Raw genomic sequence first — 18,991 nt, forward strand, 5'->3', positions numbered from 1 at the left:
TCTCTTTGTATTTCTTCAGTTCTTTTCTTCTTTCCTTTCATCTCCATTTAAAAAAAACAACTTTTTATTCACTCTCTTTTACTTTATTACACTTTCATTCACAACCCAGTTATGAGAACTATCTACCTGGTCATTTGATTTGGCTAGAAATAATAGCCAACTTTCAAATCCCTCTCTTCCATCTTGAAAAAAAAAAAAAAAAAAAACAATCCACAGTATATCATCTGTATACACAATTTAAATAAGATAGGATGATCAAAGATGGAATATTTTTAATCCTTGGGCTACCTGGTCAGAGCTAACTTAGGGTTAAACAGCAAAAACAACCCTTTCACTCCTTTTCTCTCCTCCTGCTCCCACTCCTTCTACATTCAGTTTTCAAACTTCTGTTTTCCTCCCACTTCTACTCTTCCTTTCCCTTTGCTGTCACAGTCATTTTATTCTTCCCCACTTTCTCAATCCTAAGTTTTCCCTCCTACTCCATTTTTAAAGAGATTCTTTCTTATTTTCTCTTTCTTTCTTTTTCTCCTTTTACTCTTGCCACTTGCTTGAATCATCTCCTCTTCCACTCCTCTCTCTCTCTCTCTTCCCACCTTTCTTTCACCTGTCATTCTCCTGGCTTGATACTAACACATTGCTTCCTATCCTGTAATTAATTACTCTCCTTCCCTTTCTCTCTCTCTTTCTCTCTCTTGCACTCTTTCGCACTCTTTCACACTCTCTTTTCCCTCTTTCTGTTTTCATGCTTTTACCTTCTATTCTGTTTTGTTTACCCTTTCCCTCTCTTTATCTCTGTCTGTGTCAGTCTTTCAAGTCTTTGTTTTTCTTTTTCTCTCCTTCTTCAGTATTCTCCTTCTCTCCCTCCTCTCTCTCTCCTTCTCTCTGATTACTAAAGCATCTCTCAACCTTCAACTTTTCTTGTTTACTGCCACTCTCTGCTTCCCATTCGTTCTTACTCAACCTCTCTATCCCCCTCTGTCTTCCTCTTCATCTCTCTCTCTCACTTCATCTCTCTCCCTATTACTCACTCAAGCTTTTTTTCATTCATCTTAATTATCAATCTCATATATTTTAACTGTGTTTTCTTTTTTCTGTCTTATATCTATCTATCTTCCATCTCTCTGAGCCCCCACACACTCTCTCTCACACACATACGCGTACATACATACATACATACATACACTTTTCCCTTTATTTTTAAGTCTTTCCTTCATTTTATCTCTTTTGTCATATTATTTATATTTTCACTCTTACTAGCTGTTATTATCTCCCATAAAATAAATTCATTCTGATATATCTTTCAGAACAAAACTTTTTTCTGTTTGATTCATTCACTAGAGAATATTGCCAGAAAATTTCGTTCATATCTTTCCTTTTAATTTATTTTTTCATCTATTATTTCTTCATTCTTTCTTTTTTCTTTGTTTTTTTTTTTCTTCTACTCTGTTCTTTTAAAATATTATCTAAGGAATCAAATTGCTTTTCTTTGCTTTGGTCCAAAGAATTATCCTTGATGCACCACTCTACACAAATTGAAAAAAAAAAATTGCTTTCATTTAAGTTGTCATAATACAACTTTCTTCTTTTGTGTTCTTCTATTATTTTTTTTTTTAATTTGTATACTTGTTTGTAGTTTTGCATTTTTCCTACATTTATCATCACCTATCTTCGCAATCATCTTCATCAGTGTCTCTTGCAGAGAATAGCTTCTACTTTTTTGGTTCCTTGAATTCCATTGGAATATTTCCATCTCTGTTTAGCTAATCAAACACAACACATATGATGATAGCATTCAAACGTTTGGTACTTTTTGGTGGTGCTTTGAAAAGGCAAATGGAAATATTTGTCATAAAAGTGTGCTCGCGAAAGCACTGTCTTTTAAATAGGAACATATATATAATATTTATGTAATGATATGAATATGCATATATATATAAATAATATAATATATATATATATATATATATATATATAGATATATATATATATATATATATATATATATATGTAAATATATATATGTATATATATATATCACTTATCTGTCTGTCAATATATATATGATTTGAACTATATGGATATATATGTATGATATATATACACACATATATGTATGTGTGTATGATATATGTGTGGTGTATATATGTATATATGTGTGTATGCACGTGTGTGCAATAGGAGCATGTGTGTTCACAAACACATTTATGTACATCTATCTACATATATATATACCTATAATATATATATTTATATATACATATATTATATAATATATATATATATATACATATATATATATATATACATATGTGTGAGTTTTTGTATGTACATCATATGTATAGAATCATTTTGCTTCTGCTTTCCCATGGTAACATGAGTTGAACAAGTCATTATAACTCAAGTCAAATCTTAATGCTTTTCCATATTCCATTTTTGATATTGCTTCTACAACTAGATGCCCTTTCTGTTGCTACCCACTTCACAAAACCAATACGACAGTTTTTCTCTCATCTTCAGCAATATTTCCATTTATTTGTTCCTTTTCTTCCTTCAGAGCTGAGTAGGAGGAGAGACAGGGGTATGGTAGAAGAGTAAAACAATAGATTTAGGGTGATAAATGCAAGAAGGAAATACAAGAAGAAAAGAGAGTGAGAGAGAGGAAGGGAGAGAGAGTAATAGAAGAATGAAGGAAGAAGGCAGCTATATCAGGGTAGTTGGTAAAGATATTGGATAGAAGCATTCTAATTGACTGAGATAGTGAAAGAAAAATGAATGATAACAACAAAGCAGAGTTAGAGGAAAGAAAGAAAAGAAATAGAAGTAAACCAGAGTAACACGATTAAGGTAAAAGTAAAAATGTAAAAAGATTAAGGTAAAAGTAATGGCAGAGCAGGAGAGAATAAGATGGGAAGAGGGAGACATCTTCCTGATGATTGTTACCAAGGAGTTTGAATAGAAAACTCATTAGTGTTATGATGGGAGAAACGAGAGAGTGAGACTCATAGGCCGTAAAATAGGAAAAAAGCTGTGGGAATAATGAGAATGAGAGAGTGATGAGAGAGAGGAGTAATGGATGTTAATAATTAGAGAGGCGGTTGGATGGAACCTACACTCGCCTCCTTATGAGAGCTCAAAATCTCTCGTGGAAGCATCATCCAACTAAAATGCAAATATATGGGAAACTACCACCTGTGTCATCTCTTGTGAAAGGTAGGAGAGTCCAGTTTGCTGGACATAGTTGTAGAGCTGGAAAAGAGGTAATTTCTACTTTCTTCCTCTGGAAGCCATCTACTCGCAATACCAGAGGGCGCACACTCTCCTACCCTGATGTAATCTCCAGGGATACAGGCATCCAGCAACAGGACCTCCGTAATGCCATGATGGACCGTGAAGTCTGGCGTAGCATGGTAAATTCCATTGTCTCGACCACGGTCGAACAATGATGATGATGATGAGTGAGAGAGGAGGGAATAATTTGAGTAAGTGTGATGGAAAGCCGTCATGATGGCTAAGACAGTGGTATGCAATTGGGAGTGATTGATGTTAATAATGAGTGACGCAGGAGCAATTAATGAGAAAAGTAGGGAAGGGAACAGAGAGGGAACAAGAGAGGGACAGAGAGTAAGGGCCAGCATGAGTTGGACACGGCATAGCACATCAAGGGTCTTCCACAAAAGCCGGCATTAACCAATACCTCGTGGGTGAATTTGGAAAATGGAAACTGTGTGGAAGCTTGTCATACATCTATGTGTGTGTGTGTGTGTGTGCGTGTGCGTGTGCATGTGTGTATATGTGAGTGTGTCTGTGTTTTTATGATTGTCCCCCACCCCACCCTTTGGCAACCAGTGTTGATTTGCTTACATCTCCATAAGTTGGGAATTCAGCAAAAGAAAAAATTGAATAAGTATCAGGCATTAAAATATCTAAACTCTGGGTCTGTCTGTCTATCTATCTATCTATCTATCTATCTATCTATCTATCTATCTATCTATCTATCGATCTCTTTTGCCGAACCGCTAAGTGACAGGGACGTAAACACACCAGCATTGGTTGTCAAACAATGCTAGGGGGACAAACACAGACACACATATATATATATATATACATATATACGACAGGCTTCTTTCAGTTTCCGTCTACCAAATCCACTCACAAGGCATTGGTCGGCCCGGGGCTATAGCAGAAGACAGAATAAGATAGAAAAAGTACTGGGCTTACAAAAAATAAGTCCCGGGGTCGATTTGCTCGACTAAAGGCGGTGCTCCAGCATGGCCGCAGTCAAATGATTGAAACAAGTAAAAGAGTAAAATAGGTATATATTAAACATATATAGATATAGATACATAGGGATATTACACACACGTATATACATATATAAGTAATATATAATATATATATATAATATATATATATATGTATGTATATATGTATGTATGTATACATACATATATATATATATGCATAAATAGGTTAATATTGGCAAAGATGCTATATGTAGCAGTGATGGCTGTTTGATAATGCCAATGATGAAGATTGAGATATATCTTTACAAATATATTTTTATTCGTATTTTCTCTTCCCATATCTAATTCCATCACTGTCTATGTACAGTGTGTGCACGTGCTTGTATGTATGTATGTGTAAGCCTTCGTGTGTGTACGTGTGTGTGTGTGTGTGTGTGTGTGTGTGTGTGTGTGTGTGTGCATGTGTGTGTGCTTATCTTCCTTCAATCGTAAAACCCGCATCGTTTTGTGAAAAATAATGAAAGAAACTGGGGATGCTTTTAAAGTGTAAACACCACCTGGTTTCAATTCTCGGTTGAAACCATTCCAATGTTATCATAGTCTTAATGTTCTTGGAGAAATCTTAGCATCACAAAAACCTTATCTTTCTTCACCCTGTGCCTAGTCAAAACACAAATATCTCGGAGAGTCACATATAGAAGGAAATTTATCAGTTTATCAGTTATCAGGATATCTCGGAAGAAATATTATTTTATTTATCATATATAATTGATATGTGTGTCTGCTGTGTATATGCACACGCACACGTAACAGACACACACGCACACACACACACACACACACACAAACATGCATGCACACACATATAGGGATGATTGGATGAATGGATGGATGGATTCAGATATAAATATATGTGTGTGTGTATATCATCATCATCCTTATCATCATCATCATCCTCATCATCATCATCATCATCATCATCATCACATCATCATCATCATCACCATCATCACCATCACCACCACCACCATCATCATCATCATCATCATCATCATCATCATCATCATCATCATCATCACCATCATCACCATCACCACCACCACCACCACCATCATCATCATCATCCTCCTCCTCCTCCCCTCCTCCTCCTCCTCATCATCATCATCACCATCTTCATTATTTTGATGCCCATTTTTCCCTGCAGCTTAGGTAAGATGCAATTCATCAAAGCACATCTTCCACATCTGAAAGGGATTAAGTCGATTATATTGATCCCATTGCGTAACAGGTACTTAATTTATCGACCCCGAAAGGATGAAAGGTAAAGTCAACCTCGGTGGAATTTGAACTTAGAACGTACCGGCAGATGAAATACCTATTTCTTTACTACCCACATGGGGCTAAACACAGAGGGGACAAACAAGGACAGACACACAGATTAAACCAATTACATCGACCCCTGTGCATAACTAGTACTTATTTAATCGACCCTGAAAGGATGAAAGGCAAAGTTGACCCTGGCGGAATTTGAACTCAGAACGTAACGGCAGACAAAATATCGCTTAGCATTTCACCTGGCATGCTAACGTTTCTGCCAGGTAGACTATTTTGGTTGGATATGGCTGCTTTAAATGCTAAAGAATTAATGTTCTGGGCCTGAATCATACTAAGATTGACTTTACTATGCATTCTTTCAAGCTGAAAAATAAGTGCCAGTCAAGCACTGAGGATTATGTAGTCAACTCTGTTCTTCCACCAAATATGAAATTACATGTATATTAGCAATTCTGCCGGTGGCACGTTAAAAGCACCAACCGATCATGGCCGATGCCAGACCACCCCTGGCACCTGTGCAGATGGCACGTAAAAAGCACCCACTACACTCGTGGAGTGGTTGGCGTCAGGAAGGGCATCCAGCCGTAGAAACACTGCTAGATCAGACTGGAGCCTGGTGCTGCCCCTAGCTTCCCAGACCCCGGTTGAACCATCCAACCCGTGCTAGCGTGGAAAACGGACGTTAAACGATAATGATGATGATGATGATATTAGAGGATATTTTAATTTCTGGTATCTTCATCTCAGAAATTGAACCACTTTCTATAAGTTTACATCTTTTCTCTTCTCTCTTACATTTCTTTTCTTTCAAACAATGAAATTCCATAATTTAAATAGATTTGTTTATTAGTAAAGTACATGCTCTAAAGATAGAGTGTTAAGGCATATTATTCTCTGAGAGATTTTTTCCTCACTGAATAAATAATATCTATGGACAAAAAAACAAAAAAAAAATAAACAAAAGTTGTTCTGAAATAAACATTTGAATTGTGAGCTGTATTCATTAAACGATGCTGTAGAAAGAAGGAACTGAAACAAAAACGAGAGACAGAGGAGGAAACTTCGATGATGATGTAGTTGCTGGGTTAAACATCGAGATAATAAAACTAGTTGGCAAATATCAAAGTTTTCAGCCTGAAGCTGAGTAAAATCTCTACAGAAATATTATGAGGTAAGAGAGGTGGTGCCCTTAACTTGTGATAAATCATCAAGCACCACTCCTGCAACTGATTTCTATTTCCTCGACCCCCCTCTCCTCCTTCTCTTCCTTCTCTTCCTCTTTCTCTTCCTTCTCCTCTTACTGCTACCCAATTAAATTTCATCGTTGAAGAGCGTGTCAATATATGTGATTGTGGTAGTTTAAAGATAAAGGTAGTGGCTTCTAACATTCCACACCAACAAGGAAATGATACTGCCAAGAGATTAGTTCCAGTGAGATAATGATGCACTTTTAATCTTAACTGTTTAATCAAGAGTGAAGAGAATTAATCCAATCAAATACTTTAATGCTACAACTGATTCCAAATTCTTCGAGGGCTTTCTTGTTAACTGTGACAATGTTTACCATGTCATTTCATATCATATTAAACAGTTATTCTTGTATTTAATAAGTTTAATGGTAAATGAGAATTGTTCACAAGATATTGGAGAACCTAAAGCAAAGCAACAGAGCTTCTCTCTCTCTATCTCTCCCTGACTCTCTCTCTCTCTCTCTCTCTCTGCCTGTCTATTTCTGTCTCTGTCTCTGTTTCTTTATCTCTATCTTTCTGTCAGTCTGAATGTCAGTCTGTCTCCACCGCCTACCTCTCTCTCTCTCTCTTTCTCTCTCTGTTTCTCTTTAAAAGAGCAATCACTGAATGGTAACCATTTTTCTGTGAAGCAACTTCAATGAATTATTAGTCAACTACAAGAGATTTTTTGAAGATTATACACAAAAAAAAAAAAAGAAAAAAAAGGAAGAAAAAGGAATAACAGTTTTAAGATTCCTAGGCTATTTCCCTTGCATGTTGTGACAAGTGTCACTTTAGAAATAATTTAAAACATTTGGCTCATTTTCACAGCAAAGGAATGAGATGCAAAGATAACTCTGGCAAAATCACAACTAGAAATCAAAAGAATCAAAAGAAAATTAATCCCTGTTGTCTCTTAATACTTGATATAATCTGCATATCTTGCTTTATCCTTAATTACATAAACATAAACAATGGTATGTTATCACAGATTAACATGAATATCTCAACAAAACCAAGCAAATATGTTGTCAATCATAATGCATACGTACAACATTACATATCCCAAGGAGAACCTAAATCTCTCTATATATAAACGGCAGTTTGTCTGTGCGTGTTTCTGTGTGTCTGTTTGCTTGTACCCTCACCCTGACCACGGCTTTCAACCGATTCTGATGAAACTTGACACACACATAGCCCAATGTCATAATTCAAACTCACGCAGCGACAATTTTGAAAAGTTCCACCGTTCTGAAAAAACGATAAATTCGACATGGGGTCGAGAATCAAAACACAAACCGCAAACTGTCAGGGGACGCAACTCCACCTTTTTTTACTCTCAAAAAAAATTTACCATCATTTTTTTCCATTTTTTTTGCTATTTTTTGGCTATAACTCTCTAAAAATGCTTTATAGTTATTTCCCTTACAAACCTGAGCAACGCCGGGCGATACTGCTAGTGTAAACTAAAAGTCAAGTATTTTTCTGCAGTCTGTGGAAGGATTGGTAGAATGATTAGAGCGTGAGACAAAATGCCTTGTGGTATTTACTTTATATCCTAACTAGCATATTGCTCGGCGTTGCTCGGGTTGTAAGGGAAATAATTATATAAGCATTTTTAGAGAGTTATAGCCAAAAAATAGCAAAAAATGCATTAAAATGGAAAAAAAATTATGGTAAATGTTTTTTAATCATTGACTCATCGTAGACATTTTTAGAGAGTTACTTCCCTTAATATAATAGCGAAAAAATGCATCAAAATGGAAAAAAATGCTGGTAAATTATTTTTAAAATCGTAGACACATCGTAGACGTGCGCTAATACCCAGAAGGGCTCAATATGAATCACAACTATAAGATACCCACTTTTGGTTACGCTGCACTGCAAAATGTGGGAGTAGTTAGGAATCTAAATCGTAGGAGACAGACACACAACTTCACTTTTATATATAAAGATTTTCTGAGTTCAAATCCCACAAAGATCAACATTGTTTTTTTTTATCCTCCTGGGTTTGATAGAATAAAATATCAGTCACATTCTAGAATCAATATTATTGAATATCTCCTTCTTCCAAATTTGTAGTCTTTGGCCTATTCTAAGACTCAATATTATGATTAGTTTTACTTACTGCCTCTTCCATCTATTCTCTCACATTCATTCTCTCTTTCTCAGATACCCCCTCTCTCTCTCAATATACACACACAAATATGTGCATCTGTGTGTGTGTGTTGTGTGTGTGTGTGTGTTTGTGTGTTATTCCTCTTCTTTCCAAGTGGGGTTGGTTTCAGGAAGGACATCTAGCCATAAACAAACTCTGCCCAAACATTCTCTTGTCTCCTTGATGATGCAAGCATGGGCAAGTAAATATTAGAACAATGATTATTATCATTGGCAGGGACGCCAACTTTACCTTTCATCTTTTTTGTGCTGGTCAGTCAAGTAAGTACCAAATGAACAATGGAATTGCTGTGATTGGTTTATCCTTTTCTCCAAAATTGCTGGTCTTGAGTCAAAGTTTAAAACCAATATCAGAAATAATTAAAAGAGGTATTCCTTAATTAAAATAAATTCCATTAGCATTAATATTAAAGAATATTGAGGTTAGTGAACTTGTAGAATTAGTAGAGTGTCATAGTAAAAATCATGTGACTATTAGTTATGTCTCCTAAAATCCTCAGTTGAAATCATTTGAATATTCTTTCAAGCTGATAAAATAAGCCTCAATTAAGTGCTAAGATTGATATAATGAACTCTGTTCTCACACTAAATTTGACATTACTCTTTACTCTTTACTCTTTTACTTGTTTCAGTCATTTGACTGCAGCCATGCTGGAGCACCGCCTTTAGTCGAGCAAATCGACCCCGGGACTTATTCTTTTGTAAGCCCAGTACTTATTCTATCGGTCTCTTTTGCCGAACCGCTAAGTGATGGGGACGTAAACACACCAGCATCGGTTGTCAAGCAATGCTAGAGGGACAAACACAGACACACAAACATACACACACACACACACATATATATATATATATACATATATACGACAGGCTTCTTTCAGTTTCTGTCTACCAAATCCACTCACAAGGCTTTGGTCGGCCCGAGGCTATAGCAGAAGACACTTGCCCATTACATGTATATTTGGAATTAATGTCATAGAATATTTCCATTTCTGGTATTTCAACTACTAGTTCTTCCTCTAAATTATTAGTATCATTTGGCTTGTAGCTGTTATATTTATGCTTATGGACAATAATTGGTACTGTATTCTGCATTCAAAAACTAGACTCTTGCTTCCACAACACTTTTTATTTGCAAACAAGGCATTGCTAAAATTCTTTTAGCACCAAGAATTCTTCTGGTAAATTTCAGTTGGTATGGCATGCTTCTCTCATAAAGGAGCGCTGTCTTCTATTTTGGCTTAATGGCATAAAACTTTAAATTGTTACAGTTTTACCTTTATATTTCACTGATATCGTGATACTACTGGACACTTTGATAGGTTACTTAGAGTGCAACGGCAATTGAAATTCAGAATTTGTCATATTGTAGAAGGATTTCAGCTTTTTGAATCTGACTTGTGACACAAGCAATTGTACAGCTTCAGCATGCAAGTATACTTCTATGCTTTCACTGTCTAACTTAATTTTCTCCAACCAATCATTTGGGATGTGTTTTCTCAATGGTTGTGTGAAAAAGGTATGTATATTCTCAGTTTTAGCAGCTCTTGAAAGCTGTGGTTACTTTACAAATCAATTTTCCTGATAAAATGTAACTTTTCCATTATGACAAACTAAAACGAAATGTTTCTTCTCCCTATATAAATGTTACATTTACATGCCTGCCTTGCTAAGAAATCTTCCTTCATGTAACTTTTTGTATAGTCAGACTAATGCCAATACCCATATCCATTCTATTCATTTGTGGGCTCATTCTATTGCTATGAATGTCTGTATGATATGAATCTTAATGCATTTGATACTTATCAAGTATCTAAGTGAATTGTTATTTTTAAAATCTGATACCTTTTGTTCAAGTCATAAAGTTTTATTTAGTATTTATTGAAGAATCTAAAATAACTGCCTTATTTCACTCCTTGCAGTTGAAGATGTCATAGCCTACAAACTACTGAATCTAAAATACAATCTCTATTTTACAGCCTTTCAATTTTCATGGTTTGTTTACCAAATTATGCAACTTTGTTATGTGACTTATGTCAGTTACTGTTGTTGTTTAGTGCCAAATGAATCCTAGCTGCACAAACATTTCCTCAAAAGGATATTCCAGTTTTTTTTTCGTTTTCTTTGTACACATTTCTCACTGTTTTTTAGTCTAGAGGAAAGTGCAGCACCCATGGTTCTGTGCCCATCTCTCTTAGCATTGTAAGACTTATTCCATTCATGTTCCTTTTGAACCTCTGTAAGTCAAGAAAGACATGACCAAAGTGAAAATTCCAGAAGCTTGAAATTCTGGGAAGTTAAGAACCTCCCCCACTCCCAGCAAGGCATTAATTGCCTCAGAGCTATTGTAGAATCGAACATACTCCTTACATAAAGGATTCATGACAATGATTATAACTGGGTGTAGCAAATGTGATTTTTGGTGGTAGATTCATACACAAATCTTTCAAAATATTCCCCTGATTTTTTAAAGTTTTGGTTTCCCTTTTATATTACTCTTTATATCATAAAAATGAATACATTCCACTGTTCTGACTTTTTAGCATTCAGATTACTCTGTCAAATATAATGCTTATTTATTCGCATCGTTTTTAGTTAATCATGTATTATCTCATTATCTCATAGCTTTGAGATTTTGATAATATCATTGTTTATATTTTGTGAACCCCCTTCGGTCATGACTGACCATGAGATTGCACCTAGCAAGTACCCTCCCAGGCACAAGTCTGGGTAAGGTTGTTCAAGGAAGACCAGCAGTTGCCCATGCATACCGGCCTCCCCTCTCCATGCCACTAGTGTTATCCAAGGGAAAGGCAAAGGAGCCGATACAGCTTGGCACCTGTGACGTTGCGACTCATTTCTACAGCTGAGTGAACTAGAGCAACGTGAAATAAAGTGTCTTGCTCAAGAACACAACATGCAGCCCGGTCCAATATTTGAACTCACAACCTCACGACCGTAAGCTCGATGCTCTAACCACTGTGCCATGTTTATATTTAGAATGACATTATAGGACAAGTGTGAGAGGTTGAATTTGGCCAAGTTGAACATAAAGCAGGTAGACTATTTAAGTTGGTTTTGGCCAATTTAAAAGCTAAAATGTTAATATGAAAACATTGTAAGTTAAGAACATCTGACTTTCAATTACACTTGTATCAGATATGAATTCACAAACCAGTACCTGTTTCCCTTATATTTTGTGTGCTCAGTATCATATCTCATTCATTAACTATTTCACTTCCACTGTATATTGTGCAATGTCAAATTTGTGACACATTCTCAATATTTGATTTCATAGATGGCTCTGTCAATGCTGTTAGTCTGCCAGTCTTTGTTAAGCTGCCAAAAATTCCAGTCCAGCAATTTATCTAATTCTCAGTGCAACAATAATAATAACTACAATGTATCGTTAAAATTAATGAATGTCTTTGGTACATTCGGGAAGATAAAAAGAGAATTAAAAGTAAACCAATCAGAAAATATTTTTAAGATGTTCAGAGACATGGAATCTGGAAAGTTCTATTGTAGACTCATTGGTTAATCTTTTATTCTTTCAAGATAGGCTTAATTGATAAAAAATATCTTGGTCAACTATATCAAATATGCTCGTAGGCACTTTTCTATTTGCGTTTCATGCAGTAGGGATCCTGGAATATTTTACCCAGTTATTCTTGTAAATTATCCTGCCTCTCAGTGTTAATTTGTGTAAAACCTATATCTTCCTTTTCGGCATTCTAAGATCATTATGCCATAACAGAAAACGCTGTTTTGCTAATGAGGTCTAACAAGTCTGAAACATGCCTGGAGTTGCTATGATATTTGCAGAGATTGAATTTATGTATTCTATAATTAATTTTAATTAGCTTAAACTCATGCCTTTCTTGACTAAAATTAGTTATCAGATAAACAGTCTTTCTTTTCTCATCACTAAAGATGTAATTTTTAGGTAACTTGAAACCATTCAACTTCAAGGGAATGTAGTAGTAGTAGTAGTAGTAGTAGTAGTAGTAGTAGTAGTAGCAGCAGCAGCAGCAGAATCATCATCATCATCACCAGTAGCAGAAGCAGCAGCAGTGGTAGTAGTAGCAGCAGCAGTAACAGCAGCAGCAGTGGTGGTGGTAGTGGTGGTGGTGATAGTAGTAGTAGCAACAGCAGCAGCAACAGTAGCAGCAACAGCAGCAGTAGTAGTAGTAGCAGCTGGTGGTGGTGGTGGTGGTTGTGGTGGTAGTAGTAGTAGTAGTAGTAGTAGTAGTAGTAGTAGTAGTAGTAGTAGTAGTAGTAGTAGTAGTAGTTGTAGTTTACAGTGATAAATGTTTGATCTATAAGTTAAAAACTAACTGAAATTAGTTGATATGATGCCCAGGTAGTAATTTTTTGTGTGGAAAAAGGGACACACAATGATGATGAGGGAGGATAAAGAGGAGGTGGAAGTGGAAGGTAGGTGGAGAAGGAGGAAGAAGAGGAGGAAAAAAGCAAAAGTTAGAGAAAGCAGGAGAGGAAGTGGAGGAGGGGATTGGTGTTTGGTGGTGCATGCAGTCATGATAGTGATATTAATGATGATGATGATAATGATGATGACAACAATGAGGATTATGATAGTAATGACTATGATGGTTGCAGGAGTGGCTGTGTGGTAAGTAGCTTGCTAACCAACCACATGGTTCTGGGTTCAGTCCCACTGCATGGCATCTTGGGCAAGTGTCTTCTGTTATAGCCCTGGCCTGACCAATGCCTTGTGAGTGGATTTGGTAGACGGAAACTGAAAGAAGCCTGTCGTATATATGTATATATATATATGTGTGTGTGTGTTTGTGTGTCTGTCTTTGTCCCCCTATCATTGCTTGACAACCGATGCTGGTGTGTTTACGTCCCCATCACTTAGCGGTTCGGCAAAAGAGATCGATAGAATAAGTACTGGGCTTACAAAGAATAAGTCCCGGGGTCGATTTGCTCGACTAAAGGCGGTGCTCCAGCATGGCCGCAGTCAAATGACTGAAACAAGTAAAAGAAGAAAAAAAAAATGGTGAGACAGAGCACAGAAAGTATCAGAAACAATAAACCATCAACCTTGGTCTCTTCACATTTTATTATAGCTCAAATCCATGTTTAGATCAAACACATGTTACTTTCATCCAGAGAGGACAAACTAAGTACCAGTAATGTATTATGACAGATGCAATCAGCTACATACCTCATCTTGCAATTTGTAGCCAGCCTTGTGAGAAATCAATAAGCAAACATTTGACAACTACTTTTATCAGTTTGTCATTCCAATTTAGAAAATGTGTCCATTTAGAGTAATTCTTCAGAAAGGCTGTAGCCAAGGCCTTTAAAGCAACTTCTAAATATTATTATAGTTGTTTTCTATAACAACATGACATCAACGAAACACATTCATAGAGAAGAAACCCTACGAAGTAATATAGCATGCAGGAAGGAAAGATTGCTATAGGCTGGGTTTTGCTATTTGATTTCCCCTAAAGCAGAGAGAGTTGAAGAAATTTCCCTTTATGTTCATTTAATGTTGAATTGACAAAGAAATATCTGTGTCTGCTATGCTTTGAAACTAGAGAGCAAGAAGGAGATAGGGAGAGAGAGTGGGGGAGAGAAAGAAGAGAGAGAGAGAGAGAAGAATGCATTAAAAGAAAATCTTTATTTTTAAAACACTAACTGTTTGCAATTGAATTGTAATGTTGTATTAGTGATCGCGAGAGAGAAGCGGAATCAGAAATACACAGAAGCAGCATTATTAAAAATAAAATGAAATAAAATAAAATTGTGTGTTTAAGCTTTACAACAACCAAAGAGATAAAAAGAATAACTATCATTCTTCTCCTCAATGCAGAGCACTTGAAAAAAAAAATATTTTAAAATAAAACATTAGAAAAATTAAAAATGAAAAAAAATGAAGCTCAACTGTGCATACAATTAAAAATTCAATTAATTTAAAATGGCTACCTAGAACAAGGAGAAGCACTTGAAATTGTATAAAGACAGTGTTATCAAACAGAAACAGTGATGCCATTGGAATGGTGGGTAAATACTTGGAAAAATAGCAGAAAAACAAACAAGATATGATTTGTAAAAAAAAAAAAAAAAAAAAAATCCTAAAAAAACAAATGAATAAGGTTTTAATATTTTTGTCAATTGCTATGAAATTACATTTTGTCTTTTATTCTGATCTCTCATTAAGAATTAGTCATATGTGGAAATTATATTGGAATTTTTGCTAAAGATCTTGCAGGTCATCACATTTTTGCAATAATACAAGAAAAAAAAATTGCCCACAGTTGTGCTTTATTTGCTTCATAACCTCGAGAAATTATAATAATTTCGATTGTAACATTTACTGATAGTTCAGTTGATTATTGGCTATATGGAAATGAGATTTGGTACCAAATCCATGACTGTAACCAATGAAGGTTGAAAGAAATGTGACTGTGTACGGAATCTGAAACAAAGGTATAAAAGAGAAAGAAAAGAGAACAAAAACCATTTTGTAAGAAAATCTCATTTAATTAAATTATTCTTCAATTACATTATCAAAATTAATTTCTTTCTCTAAATAATTAGGTCAGAAACAATTAATTAGCCAACATCAATGTAATCCAGGAGAGTAAATTAAATTAAATCATTATTACAGGGCCAGATATTGTAAGTATTTTGATTGTCATTAAAAAGCAAGCGTGTCTTAAATAATATATTTACTATACAAAGCCCATTGTTATCACTCTGAAGAGAGAATGACCTTGTGACATGTACCTTGCCATTGTTGCTTGTTTTAGAGATTTATGTAGTTTCAAACAGACATAGACAACCTCTTGACACTTCTGACTCTTGACTCAGCTGGACAACAGGTAGGACGGGGTAGGGGTTAGGGTTGCAGCTGCACTATGTTTGTACACGTTTTCAATTGCATTTGTATTTAAATTAAATTTAATTTACAAAATTAACCATGAAGGTTGATCCTCGTGATCATGGGCCACATACAAGGTGGTATCAAAAAGTTACCAGACTAATTCTGTTGCACAACAACAGATGGCAGCACACAGTTGTATGTGCTGTGAAAGCTAGCAGTGACCTTCATGTGGGAATGTGCCAAAGGACATTCTTGTGTTTACTTCACAAGTTGTGAAATTTGTGTTTTTCTGATCATGTATATCTTATAGTCTGTGATTTTTGTCATGGACAAGAAATTGAAACAAAGAGCCAACGTGAGATATGGCGTTAAACTTGTATAGTCTGCTGCAGATACATTGAGCATGCTTTGGCAAGCTTATGGCAACAAGGTAATGGGTCATACACTATGTTTCAAGTGGCATGGGCATTTCAGAAATGAAAGCAGCACAGTCCTGGAAAGCAATAAATGATCTGGATGACCTGCCATGAGCTTCACCCAATTGATGTGGAGAAAATTCCTCGTCTTGTGCCTGAGGATCATCGGAGGACAATCAACAATGCTTGGAAGTATTTGTGGGAGGACATTTAGTGAAAACAATCAGTTTGGTGAAGACGTGGATTCTTCATGACAATACACTCTGTCACTGAGTTCTCCTCACTCGGGAGTTTCCTATCAAAAGCACTTCCACACCTGCCCTATTCACTAGGTTTAGCTCCTGCAGACTTCCATCTCTTCCCCAAGATGAAACTGCAGCTCAGTCATCGTTTTAACAGTGTTTTTGAGGTCCAGAGTGAATCACAGAAACTCCTCGACTCGCTTAAGAAAAAACAGCTTCCAAGCCAGATTCTAAATGTGGCAGGAACACTGGGACTGGTGTATTTCTGTGCAAGGTGACTATTTCAAAGTAAATTTGGGTAAAAAAGTTATCTTTTAGTAATCATAACTAGTCTCGGAAATTTTTGATACCAGCATGTACCTCACCCTCTATGCCACAAACTTTCAAGATCAATTCTAGATTAGGCAGCCAATGTGTTATTATGCAGTACACTTCATTCCACAATAGTCTTTTACTCTTTTACTCTTTTACTTGTTTCAGTCATGTGACTGTGGCCATGCTGGAGCACCGCCTTTAGTCGATCAAATCGACCCCAGGACTTATTCTTTGAAAGTCTAGTACTTATTTTATTGGTCTCTTTTTTGCTGAACTGCTAAGTTACGGGGACATAAACACACCAGCATCGGTTGTCAAGCGATGCTGGGGGTGGGGGAACAAACACAGACACACAAACATGCACATACATATATATATATATATATATATATATATATACATATATACGACGGGCATCTTTCAGTTTCCGTCTACCAAATCCACTCACAAGACTTTGGTCGGCTCGAGGCTATAGTAGAAGACACTTACCCAAGGTGCCATGCAGTGGGACTGAACCCAGGAACCATGTGGTTTGTAAGCAAGCTACTTATCACACAGCCACTCCTACGCCTGCTCCAGTTTAATCAGCAATATATATATATATATATATATATATATAAATATATCACATACTTGTATGCATATGTATGTATAGATATATATATATATCATCATTATCATCATCGATAGCATCCGTTTTCCATGCTGGCATGGGTTGCACGGTTTAACTGAGGCCTGGAGAGCCAGCAGCTGCACCAGGCTCCAATCTGGTCCAGCAGAGTTTCTACTGCTGGATGCCCTTCTCAACATGAACCGAGAGTGTAGTGGGTAATATATATATACACACATGTGTTTGTATATATATATATATATATATATATATCTTTCTAATATATGGATAAAATTTTTCTAAAGAAAATTTTATCAGTGGTGAGCATATTAAAATACCTTTTAAGGTGAAAATTATAAACAATTATAAATATTTATAATTGTATATATATTAACATAAATAAGGGAAATGTATATAAGATGAAACAAATTGTTGGCATTTTGATGTTTTAATAATTGTTTGTGTTATCTTATATTGTTATATTTATTTCTTTATTACCCACAAGGGGCTAAACATAGAGGGGACAAACAAGGACAGACAAAGGGATTAAGTTGATTACATCGACCCCCGTGCTTAACTGGTACTTGTTTAATTGACCCTGAAAGGATGAAAGGCGAAGTCAACCTTGGCGGAATTAGAACTCAGAACGTAATGGCAGATGAAATACCGCTAGGTAGTTCGCCCAGTGTGCTAACGGTTCTGCCAGTTCACTGCCTTATATTGTTATATTATATTCATAGTATATTGGGATATTATGATATAGTTTTCTATTCTAAGTGCAAGGCCTGAAATTGATTTGGGAGGGGCAAGTTGATTAGATTGACCCCAGTGTGCAACTGGTACTTAATTTATCGACCCCCAAAAGGATGAAAGGAAAATTGACCTTGGCAGATTTTGAACTCAGAATGTAAAGACAGGTTATATTATAATGTAAATAAGTTACTGAATTATTGATTGTACCTCTATTTAATTTTATTTTTGTAATATATATATATATATATATATATATATATGTATGTATATGTATATATGCATGCATACATACATATATTGATACATATATATATGTATGAACAATGAATATGCATAAATACATCCAAACATACACACATATACATACTCATACATACATGTAAACATACACATATATGTACATATATGCTTACATACATATGCTCATACATACTTACATACCTACCTACCTTCCTACCTACATATATACATATATGCATACATGCATAATATGTACATGAATACATACACGCACACACACTCACACACACACATATGTACATACGTATATACATATGTACATACATACACACTTACATATATAATGATGGAAAGAAGGAAGTAATTCATCATTGTATCGCACATCTTGCCTGAATGCATGCAACAGAGGTCATTAAAAGGAAGTACATGTTCTACAATGAAATTTCAGATAAACAAAGAACAAAATTAAATAATAATGATGATGTGCAGGAGTGGCTGTGTGGTAAGTAGTTTGTTTACCAACCACATGGTTCCGGGTTCAGTCCCACTGCGTGGCACCTTGGGCAAGTGTCT

Source organism: Octopus sinensis, linkage group LG14, assembly GCF_006345805.1.
Source record: "Octopus sinensis linkage group LG14, ASM634580v1, whole genome shotgun sequence".
Taxonomy (NCBI): Eukaryota; Metazoa; Mollusca; class Cephalopoda; order Octopoda; family Octopodidae; genus Octopus; species Octopus sinensis.